The following is an 11,142-nucleotide window of genomic DNA, read 5'->3' as shown; positions in this document are numbered from 1 at the left end:
TTAGAGATGAGGCCTTTATCAGAGATACTGATTGTAAAGATTTTCTCCCAATTTTCTGCTTCCCTGCTAGTCTTTGTTGCACTGGCTTTTTTTATACAAAAACATTTCAATTTAACACAATCAAAATTATCCATTTTGCATTTTGTAATGCTCTCTATCTCTAGTGGTATCATGAATTCTTTTCTTTTCCATAAATCTGATAGGTAAACTATTCCTTGCTCTCCCAAATTGCTTATAGGATCAGCCTTTATTCCTAAATCATGGACCCATTTTGACTTTATTTTGGTATATGGTGTAAGATATTGGTCTATCCCCAGTTTCTGCTCTACCATTTTCCAATTTTCCCAGCAGTTTTTGTGAAATAGTGAGTTCTTAGCCCAGAAGCTGGCCTCTTTGGGTTTATCAAAGAGTAGATTGCTATAGTTGTTGACTTCTCTATCTTGTGTACCTATCCTATTCCACTGATCCACGACTCTGTTTCTTAGCCAGTACCAGGTAGTTTTGATGATTGCTGTTTTATAGTACAGTTTAATATCTGGTATAGCTAGGCCACCTTCCCTAGCATTTCTTTTCATTAATACCCTAGATATTCTAGACCTCTTGTTCTTCCAGATGAATTTTGTTATTATTTTATCCAGCTCTGTAAAACACTTTTTTGATAGTTCGATTGGTATGGCATTGAATCGACAGATTAATTTATGTAAAATTGTCATTTTTATTATATTAGCTCAGCCTAACCATGAGCAACTAATATTTTTCCATTTATTTAGATCTGACTTTATTTGCATAAATAGTGTTTCATAAAAATATGGAATGCTTCATGAATTTGCATGTCATCCTTGCACAGGGGCCATGCTAATCTTCTCTGTATCGTTTCAATTTTAGTATATGTGCTGCCGAAGTGAGCTAACCAACAATATTCATCGTGGGATCTTGTATTTTTTACATGTGTCAGTGGATTGTGCGTTGGTAAAGATATAGTCTTCTGTAGATGACAACTTACCAGAGTCTGTTCCTTGCTTGTTACAACCATCATTGAGGATCCTCTTGACATTTGTGTAGATTAATATCATAAAGATTGCGTATTAATGAGAAAGTAGCATGTACATCAGTATTGGTGATGTCATGGTTTCCTTTTTGGGTGGGGGGCTGTATTGATAAGGACAATTCATTCCTTCCTCACCATATCTTTGGTAGCTTCTCCCTCAGATATCTTGTAGATTGATCCCTTGATGTTCTCACACTAATGTTGCCTATAGCATATAAGGATTTCCTCTATGCATACTTGGTCCAGTTGGCCATATTTCCTATATTTTTATCTTTTGTACAATTTCTACCTCTTTTGGAAGCAAGTGCAATGACATTCTTTTCACTGATGGCAAAAAAAATTTTGTTCTAAAAATCTTTGTAGAATTTTTCCATTTTTATTCTTTTTTTTAAAATTCCCCATTTCATTTTCATCCCATCAAGTAGTAAATAAAAAAATTTGTTAAGCATGGTAGGAACTATTCAAATGCCAGGAATTATTCTAAATATAAAGAATTCAAATACAAAAAGAGAGACCAAGCGAGTCCTCAAGGAGCTTATATTCTAATAGGGTGAGAAAACACATAAAGGGCTTGGGAAAAAGTTTTTTGGTCTGAAGAGTCACAGTGATGGCAATTTGATCTATAGGGATTGTTATGTTCTTTATAGAGCAATGGTAGTATTTATTTGATCACAGTCATCAGAACAAGAAGTAGAAAGGGGAAGGATAAAGGGAGGAAATAACGTATGAGGTGGTGAGCAGATGGGAAGGTAACCAAAATGGAAGTGAAAGGAAAGAGCATGTTCTGGGGTCTGGGGCCAGCTAGGTAGAGCTAAGTAGGCTAGTTTGCACCTATTCATGAATCGGTATGGTTGGGTCTCAGTGCAGGAATTCCAAAGAATCCAAAGATGGGTGGATCAATGTTTTTGAGGGCAGAGAGTATTATTTTTGTATTTGTATCCTAAATATTTAGCACAGTATGTATCAGATAGCAAGTACTCAGTAATTGTTTTTTTATTCAAATTGATTTTACTTTTGAATGCTCCTCACTGTCTTTTGAGCCTCTATTGTTCATAATTATCCATCATCCTTCTTCATGAAATATTTTTTATGCTTAGTAGGTGTTGCCTTTGGCTGCCATCTCTTTCTTCTGTGAGCTAGAAAGTCAAACATTTGTTGATCAAGGTGCTTTCAAGACTCTTCTGGTCTTCATGCAACTGATTTATATCAGCTAAACGTCAGTATAAAATTATTATAATCAGTGTTGATATAATTTGTCTTGCCCACTGCACATTTTCATCATCAATTTCCTGTTCAAACAGGCCTGAATTGAATTGCTACTGTGGCACGTGATATCACTATCTTTTTTCTCAATATTACCCTTTTTTTCTAACTTTTTACTAGATTTTATCTTTTCTTTATCAATTAATTGGTTTGACTGTATACAGCTGACTGATTCAGGAATGACTCCCATCTTTTCACATATGATAACCTATAATCCATTTCATTTCTCATGACATTATTTGGTGCTCATCAGATCCAGAGTTTCTAATTCTCTTTTCTGAGTATTCACAATGTAAATGTATGAAGCTCTGTATAGTCTAGAATTCTTTAGCCTCTCTCATTTCTTCTTCCTGAATTATGATTTCTGATATTTTTCTCACAATTCTCACCTCACATTTTCATTAAGGTTTCCAAAAATCAAAATCTACATTGAATTTTTAAAATTTATATTGAATTCTTCACAATAGATATGAACTCTCTATAATAAGAATAAGAAGAATGATAATAATACACATTTATAACATTATATGGTTTGCAAAGTACTTTAATACATTATGGACTTTGAAGCAGAAGACTTTAATTCCAATTATGCCTCACATACTTACTAGCTATGAAACTATGTAGTCATTTCACCCGTCAGACATTGGTCTCATTGGCTGTGCAATGGGGGTGATATTTTCACTACCTACTTCATTTGATTGTTGCGTGAAAAACCTCAAAAATGCTATATAAATGTGAATTGTTATTTCTCCCAAAGATCTGACTAAAATGCTTTTCCTGTACACAGGTGGCAGCCCCCTTTTTATTTCATGATCCAAGATTAGCCAAGCCTCCTATTTATCATTTAGGAAGCATCTGGCCCTTTTGTGAAATATCACCAGAGTGGACAAATACAGAGCTGATGTTTGACCTTTCCTGATGAGCCCTGGTTTCTCTGCTTACCAGGCAGAATGGAGCAGACTCAGGGAATAGATTTGAGCAAAAAGGCCTCTCTAAGGAAATTTGAGCTGGGTGTCTACAAGAGAAAGTGGGAATCAGAAAGGCCAATATGCAGGATACTCTGCAAATGAATAGGTTTTATACTGTTATTGAAGGAAGACCATGAACTCCTCAACATCTGTAGGAGCTAACGCAGGAAATTGAAGTCATCAAAACAGACGCTGAAACTGCAACTCAGGCACTATCTGCCATAGCTCTGGGCTTTCTTAGGTCCTCCTATTCCTCTCACTTTTTTATGTCAGCAATTGCCTCCTGCCAAGCTCAGTTCTTACTGGCCTGAGCCAGGACTCACACCTGCCTTTGGAGTAACCAGGTGGCCTGCAGCTGGCCTCCCTGAGCCCATCCCCCAAGTGGGCTTAGAATATGGTATTCATTTCTTGTGATACACAGTAATCAGATTGTTCAGTACTTGAACCTGAAAAAAAAAATTGACATTTTAAAATCCCAGAGGGAATATGACAGCCATATCAACTAGCCAGATCAAAAAGACCAGTCAGTCACTGTCTGAGATGTGACTTTTAGATACAACTTTGACCAGATTCATCCTAGGCTCACCATGGTTTTGATCCACGCTTCAGACATAGGGTCATAGATTATTAAAATGAAAAGGAATCTTAGAAATCCCATATCCCTCACTTTACAGATCAGGAAAGTGAGGTCCACACTGGGGAAATGATTTGATGCAGGTAATAACTATTTGTCAGGAACAAAGCTGAACTATTTGGCTTATTTGTCTCAACTCAGCTCCATGTTTCTGGTTTCATCCACTTGAAATTCCCCCTCCCCCTTTTTACACCTTTTTATCATTCAGATGAAGAAACAGAGATCCAAGAGGTTAAGTGACTTGTCTGAGGTCATGTAGTAGTCAGAAGCAGAGTTGAGATTTGAACTTAGGGCTATCCTTTCCAAGTCATGTATTATTTTGTCTGTAAGAATCATAGAGTTGTGGGTCAGTCAACAAGGGTTTATTAAATGCCCGCTATAGGCTAAGAGCACTATGCTAAGCATGGGGAAGCAAAGAAAGGCAAAAAAACCCCACCAAACAAACAAAATCCAAAACAAAGCAAAACGAAAAATCCCTGATCTCAAGGAGTTCAGTCTAAAAGAGACACAATGAAAATAACTGTGTACATACAAGATATGTGCAGGGTATATTGGAGCTAAACCACAGAAGGTGAGTACTAAGACGAAACAAATTGGGAACGTTCTTGTCATAGGTGGGATTTTCACTGGGACTTGAAAGAAGCCAGGGGAGCCAGGAGATACACATGAGGAGAAAGAGAGTTCCAGATATAGGGGATAGCCAGTGAAAAAGCATGGAGTCAGGAAATGGGGTGATGCATTCGAGGAATGGCAAGGGGTTCAATGTCACTGGGTTGCAGAGTATTCATTGGGGAGTAAGGTGTAAGAAAGATGAAAAGGTAGTGAGGGGCCAGGTTATGAAAGGCTTTGAATGTGAACAGAAGATGATATACTTGATTCTGAAGGTAATAGGGAGCCATTGGAGTTTATTAAATGGGGGAGGCAAGGTGATATGGTGAGATCTTCATTTAAGGAAGATCAGGTTGACAGCTGAGAGGAAGATGAACTGGAGTATGGAGAAACTTGGGGCAGTCAGACCAACCAGAAAGCTATAGCAATAGTATAGATATAAGATGATAAGGAATTGCATTAGGGTGGTGTAATGTTAATTGGGGGAAAGGGACTATGTAAGATCTTCCTCTGCACATTAATAGGCCTCATCTGGAGTCCATTAAAGGAAGCTTGCTTACAGGAAGGCTTACACACCTTTTGTTAATAAGCAATAAGGCAATGAGCTCAGTTGTGATGCCTACTGGCTCTGAGCCTATTAGCTGAAAGAGTATATATTGTGAGAGCTGAGCTTCTACTTTGGGGCTTACTTATGAGAAAAATGTTATGATTCTTTGGTTGAGACTCTGAGGGGCCATATATTCAGAGCTCCCCAACTCCTCTGTGGTAAAGGCCGTCTCGATTCAGTGATGGATGTAAAGCTTTGATTCAGGTAGTACAGCCTTATCTGTTGGTCTGTATTTCTTGTGTTTGTATTTTATGTGATTAAAAAAGAGAGATTGTTGACCCCTAAAACAGCTATCTTTCCTTAATAAAGTAGATCTAAGAACTTGCACTAGCAGCCATCCATGGTATGCCAGTGTGGTTGTCGTTACAGGTGGTGGCAGTGTCAGAGGAAGGAAGGGAGCATATATAGATTTTACAAAGGTAGAAATGATAGGACTTGGTTATTAGATTTGGAATGGATAAGAGGCAAGGTAAGATGGATAAGAACTCTAGAACTGGAGTAAGATGATTTGAGTCCTGAGTCTCAGCTCTACCAATTGTTAATTATATAAATTAAAATTATAGAGCCCAGGGTCTTGGGCTCCTTGGAGCTTCAGTTTTCTCAAGTATCAAATGGGAATTTTGATGCATGTATTACCTCCACAATTTGTTGTTAGAATCAAATGAGTTAATACATGTAAAAAAGCCTTGAAATTTCAAAATGCTGCTTGAAGTAGGCTGTTGTTTTTGCTATTGTTGTGGTTATGATTATCAGCAATCGTCATTAAATGGGTTTATTCAGAAACAATGAGGTCCTTTTCCCCAGAAAGGCAGGGCTTTAAGCAGCTACTTACCTACCTGAGTGGGATTTACTATTTCAAGCCCTGACTCCACCTGACATCCCCCTCTGCGCTTCTGAGTCAAGATCGACAAAGTGGCCCCTGCCTCTAGTCCATCTAGCTTTTAGGCAGGACCTGGCAGCGAGCACCTCCGGAAAGAAGGCTGAGGAGAAAGAAAGGAAAGTCAGCAGAAGGACTGTCTCATCAGTGGAAATGTATTCCATAATGGGAACAGGAGCAACAATGCTTTGTCTCCCCTCCTCCCTTGACCTCTCTTTGTATCTGCATTCTTTGTAGCTGGTATCTCAGATTCTGCAAATGCATCAGAAACAAAGAAAGAAACCAAAGAGGAAAAAAAATCAATAGAAATGAGAGGAGACCTTTCCCAACACAGAAGCCGAGATGGCAGAATGCATCCATTAATCCCTTGCTTTGTGTAGTGAATTGGGAGCCAGAATGTGGCAAGCTCAGAGGAGAGAAAGCTACCATTTTAGCAGCAGGAGATAGTATATTGTTCCTTCTCTAAAAAATTTGGGTTTTTCCTCATGTTGTCTCCCCGAATATGCAGAGTAGGTGGTACAAAGACTGACATCTTCCTTCTGTGATGGGATTTAATGGGTCCTTGAAGACTTCCCTGTCCTTTCATCCAAAACTTCTCCCACCAATTTCCTGAAATCTAAACTGGACTTTGACCCATACTAGATTGCTGAGGGATAAAGAGGATTGACTGAAGTCACTGGGAATGTTTAACCTGAAGCTTTAGATTTAGTTTAGTCATGGTCCCTGGGGCTGATGTATCTGAGTGGTTTGCCTACAGAAGAAGAAATGTACTTGATTTGCTTGGCCTCAGAACAGAATTAGGAAAATGGGCGAAAGTTTCAGAGAAGCAGATTTTGGCTCAATAGGAAAATAATATTCTTAGCAATTAGAGCTATCCCAATGAGAAATGGGAAAATAATAATAGCTAGCATTTATGTAGCTCTTGAAGGTTTGCAAAACTTTTACGAGTATTATCTCGTTTGATCTTTATAACAACCCTGGAATTTAGATGTTGTATTATTCCTATTTTACGGATGAGGGAAGTGAAGCAAACAGGAGTTAAGTGACTTGCTCAGGGTCACTGAGCTAATAAGTGAGGCAGGACTAGAATCCAGGTCTTCCTGACTCTTGGCCTAGCACTATCTACTGTACCACCCAAAAAATAAAGAGTTCCTTGTCATTAGAGGCCTTCAGAAAGGGGCGAATCCTAAAGGACTAACCATAGGATCAAAATCTGTAGCATGTTCATGACCACATCCTGGTAAAACCATCTTGATAGGCTAAACTGGGTTAAGGGTAACAACAGGCCTCAAACCCATCGGTGAGTTAAAGGGATGTCTATCCCAAACATGTGAAGACCACCCTGGTAGAATGGGCAGATAAGAATAATTTGTTCCAATGGCCATGAAGGCGGCTGAAGTAGGCACTGTAGAGCACTTAGAGCTTGGTCAGACATCAAAGATTCCAAGGTCATCCCCTGCATCCCAGGTCATCACCAGTCTTCCTGACTTCCATGTCTCTGGAAGAAAGAGTGAGGCTGAATGGCTCTGTGCAACTCCGCCTCATTTAAATTAAATTCACGTTCAAGTTATTATCACCCCTTGATGACACTGATCCTCTTCAGAAACGAAGGATGAACAGCAACAACAATCATGGGATCATAGATTTAGAGCCAGAAGTTATCTACCAGGTCATCCAGCCCAATCCTCTCATTTATAGTTAAGGAAACTGAGACCTAGGAGGGTTAAGTGATTTGCACACATGTAGTAAGTAGTAGAGCTGATATTTGAACCCAGATTCTCTGATTCCAAATCCACCATTATTTCTATTTTACACTCCCTTGGAAATGAACTCTTGTGAGGAATGTAGTAAAGAGGATTTTTATAATGGTATAGGTTTGACTAGATGTCACTTGAGGAACCTTCCAACTGTGTGATCCAATTTACGATTCTAAGATGAAAACCCCCATGAGGAAACTAACATTTAAGCTATTACCAATTATACCTTAGTATGAATGAATTGCAAAATCATAGGATATTGGAGGTCAAGAAGGCTTATAACATTGAACGTCAGAGTTAGGCAGAACCTTAAAAAACGAATATTAGAACACAAAAATTTCAAGTCAAAAGGCATTTATTAAGTTCACATGAAATGCCAGACACTGGGCTAAGTACAAAGGGATGCAAAGAAAGGGGAAAAACCAACCAACATAGTCCTCAAGGAGCTCATAATCTAGTAAGGGAGACAACTTGTGAAGAACTATGTACATACAAAATATATGCAGTGTAAATGGAAGATAATCTCAAAAAGAAGGTACCAGTAGTAGGGAATAGGAGTAGGAAAAACCTCTTGTAGAAGGCTAGTCCATCAATAAGCATGTATTAAGTTCTAGGAATTGAGTTAAAAGCTGAGGATACAAAGAAAGGCAAAAACAGTTACTGTTTTTGTCTGAGAGCTCACATTCGAATGGAGGAGACAACAGGCAAAAGAAATCATACAAAGAAGATACGTGTATGGTAAGTGGAAAGTCATTCTTAGAGGGGACAATAGTTGGAGTTAGGTGATTAAGAGAGGCTGTGAGAAGCATCCTGGGGAATACAGAACTAGAACTGAATCTTGAAGGAGGCCAGGGAAGCCAGGAAATGGAGATAAGTAGGAAAAGAATTGTAACATGGGGGACAGTCAGTGAAGAGGCAAGGAGTCTGGAAAGATATAATGTCCAAATGCACAAGGAGCAAGAAGGCCATTGTAGCTGGATTTTGAATATATGGAGAAGATTAAAGAATAAGAAGACCAGAAAGGTAGGAAGGGGCCATGTTGTAAAAGGGCTTTACATACCAATTGGAGCCTTTTATGTTTGATTCTGAAGACAATAGAGAGTCTTCAGAATTTACTGAGTAGAGAATGTGTTAGGATTGGAAGGGATATTCAAATATAGAATATTAGAATGTGGAAGATGAAATGTGAGCACTGTAAGGAGCCTTACAAGTTACCTACTTAAGGTCACAGAGTCTAGTAGTATGGTCCCTTTTCTCCTTCCACTCAACTCTCTATCATACATGTTCAATATTCTGATTTCTATCAGAAGCACTTGAAACACTCTCATATATTGGGAAGGTTGAGACTATCTGGGGGTGAGACTGTCTGGACATGAGTATTGGCTCCACAGATAATTTGCTATGAGACCTTGGGTGAGACATCTTACCTCTAGGAATGCTATTTCCCTTATCAGTTCAAAAGGTAACAACAATACCTGCCTGAGTCATCTCACAGAGCTTTCATGAGGTCCAATTATGCATAGAGTGCTTTGTAAACCATAGCACACTCTTTAAATATCAGATATTCATCTCATCATTGCTCAAATTCCTGGTGATGTGTCAGACTGAGAGATCCTTACAAAGTAGTGTTATTAAAAGCACACAGTATGAATAACCCAGAAGTCCTTGAAGGCTTTGGGATCACAGCATTGCCAGGTCAGAAAAGACTTCGGAAGCCCTGCATCTGGACAGGAACCTCTTCAATGATATCCTCTACAAATGGTCATCCAGCCTCTTTTCATCATCCTTGTGAGGCAGGGAGATACTGGTGGGGAAACTGAAAGGCAGAAAAGCTGAGTGATTTACCCAAGTTCACACAGCAGCATCCAGCCTCCCCTACCAGGTCTGCCCCATGTGTTTGTTGTGATGGGTGGCTCAATAATACAGATAGTCGTGTCCATTCTGGCCAGCCTCCAATGCTCAGGCCTTTGTCCAAATAACCGGCCCTATAGCTTCAAATGGTCTCTGCCCACATCTCTCACAATGAATCCGCTCGCATTATCGCTGTGTCCAAAATGACTCTGCAATAAAAAGGTGCTTTGCAGAGTCTGAATTTCTTTTCCTGAATTCCTTCTTGCTATCACTCTTCAACCCCACACACATCTGAAGAGGGAAAGAAGGTTCATTGAAAAATGGAAGGCCTGCCTTTGGCCTTACCTCATTATATGGCAAAGAATAAAGTCATCCTATTTAGAAGAAGAATGAGCAGACATGGTAAATTACCAGGCGGATTAAGGCTCCAGTTGACTGGAAATGGGGCTGTTTTGGAAAAAGAAAAAAAAGGAGAAAAAAAGGCCTCGATGACTTCTGCACTGTCAGAAGCAGTTTTTAATTTTTTTCCTAGTCCTTTAGCATTCCACTTGGGTTACTCTCATGTTTTGCTAGTTAATTTTGAACATCACACCTCAGCCCTGTGGGGCTTTTGAGAAGGTCAAACCTGTGGGGCTGAGATAGAATGAGATAATGTGAGGGAGGGGGCATGGGGCTGAGCAGAAAAGAGGAACTGAACTCCCTGATGAGTGCTGAGGGGGCTAGGCTAAATGTGATTTTAACAGCTATTTCAGTGCTATGCTTAGAATATAATATAATGTTAGCGCTGGAAGAGACCTCGGACCAAAGGATGTTGGAACATAAAATGTGAGATCTATAAGAAGTCTTAGACTATAGAATGTTGGAACACAAAATGTTAGATCTATAAGAAACTGCAGAATATAAAATGTTGGAACACAAAATGTTAGCTCAGGAAGGGACTAAGAATATTCAAACATAGACTTTTAGATCTGGAAAGCAAACTAGAACAGAGAACTTAGAACATAGATTGTCAGAGAAGAAAAGAAACTTAAAATATAGGATGTGAGAACTAGAAGGAATTTTTGAACATAGAATGTTAAAACTTAGGAATATAGAATGTTAGAATAGGAAGAGACCTTAGAGATCATCAAGTCCAATCCCCTCATTTAATTGATGAGCAAACGGAGACCAAGATAAGGGAATCCAAGTTAATATAGACAATCGGTTACACAGTCAAGAATAGAACCCAACCTTCCTCTGAAATCTACACTATTAAAATTTATTCCCCAACCCCTATTCTAAGGGTGTGTTATATCACCCGCCAGATTAGTCTCCTTTCTTACTCAATGAGTTCAGGGTCTGACTCGGTCTTTCTTTCCTCCATACTTCCTGCCCTCATATTAGGAGACTTCAATATACATAATTATGTTTCCTTTAATGCCCTAATCTACCAATTTATCCATCTGCTCAATTCCCACAATGCACTCACATGCTTTATCTCAGCTATAAACAAAAATGGTCCTACCCTAGAAATGGGAGTGGTCAACTT

At 39.0% G+C, this 11,142-nt stretch overlaps 1 non-coding gene across 1 annotated transcript; it reads right to left on the bottom strand.

Annotated features, from left to right (window-relative positions):
• Positions 1-802: 802 nt before the first annotated feature.
• Positions 803-907, bottom strand: LOC118845242. Its single transcript, XR_005010100.1, has one exon. It is a non-coding gene; the product is annotated as a U6 spliceosomal RNA (small nuclear RNA).
• Between the last annotated feature and the right edge of the window lie 10,235 nt (positions 908-11,142).

Source organism: Trichosurus vulpecula, chromosome 3 (assembly GCF_011100635.1).
Source record: "Trichosurus vulpecula isolate mTriVul1 chromosome 3, mTriVul1.pri, whole genome shotgun sequence".
In the NCBI taxonomy this organism is placed as follows: Eukaryota; Metazoa; Chordata; class Mammalia; order Diprotodontia; family Phalangeridae; genus Trichosurus; species Trichosurus vulpecula.
This window is presented reverse-complemented; position numbering and strand designations above follow the sequence as displayed.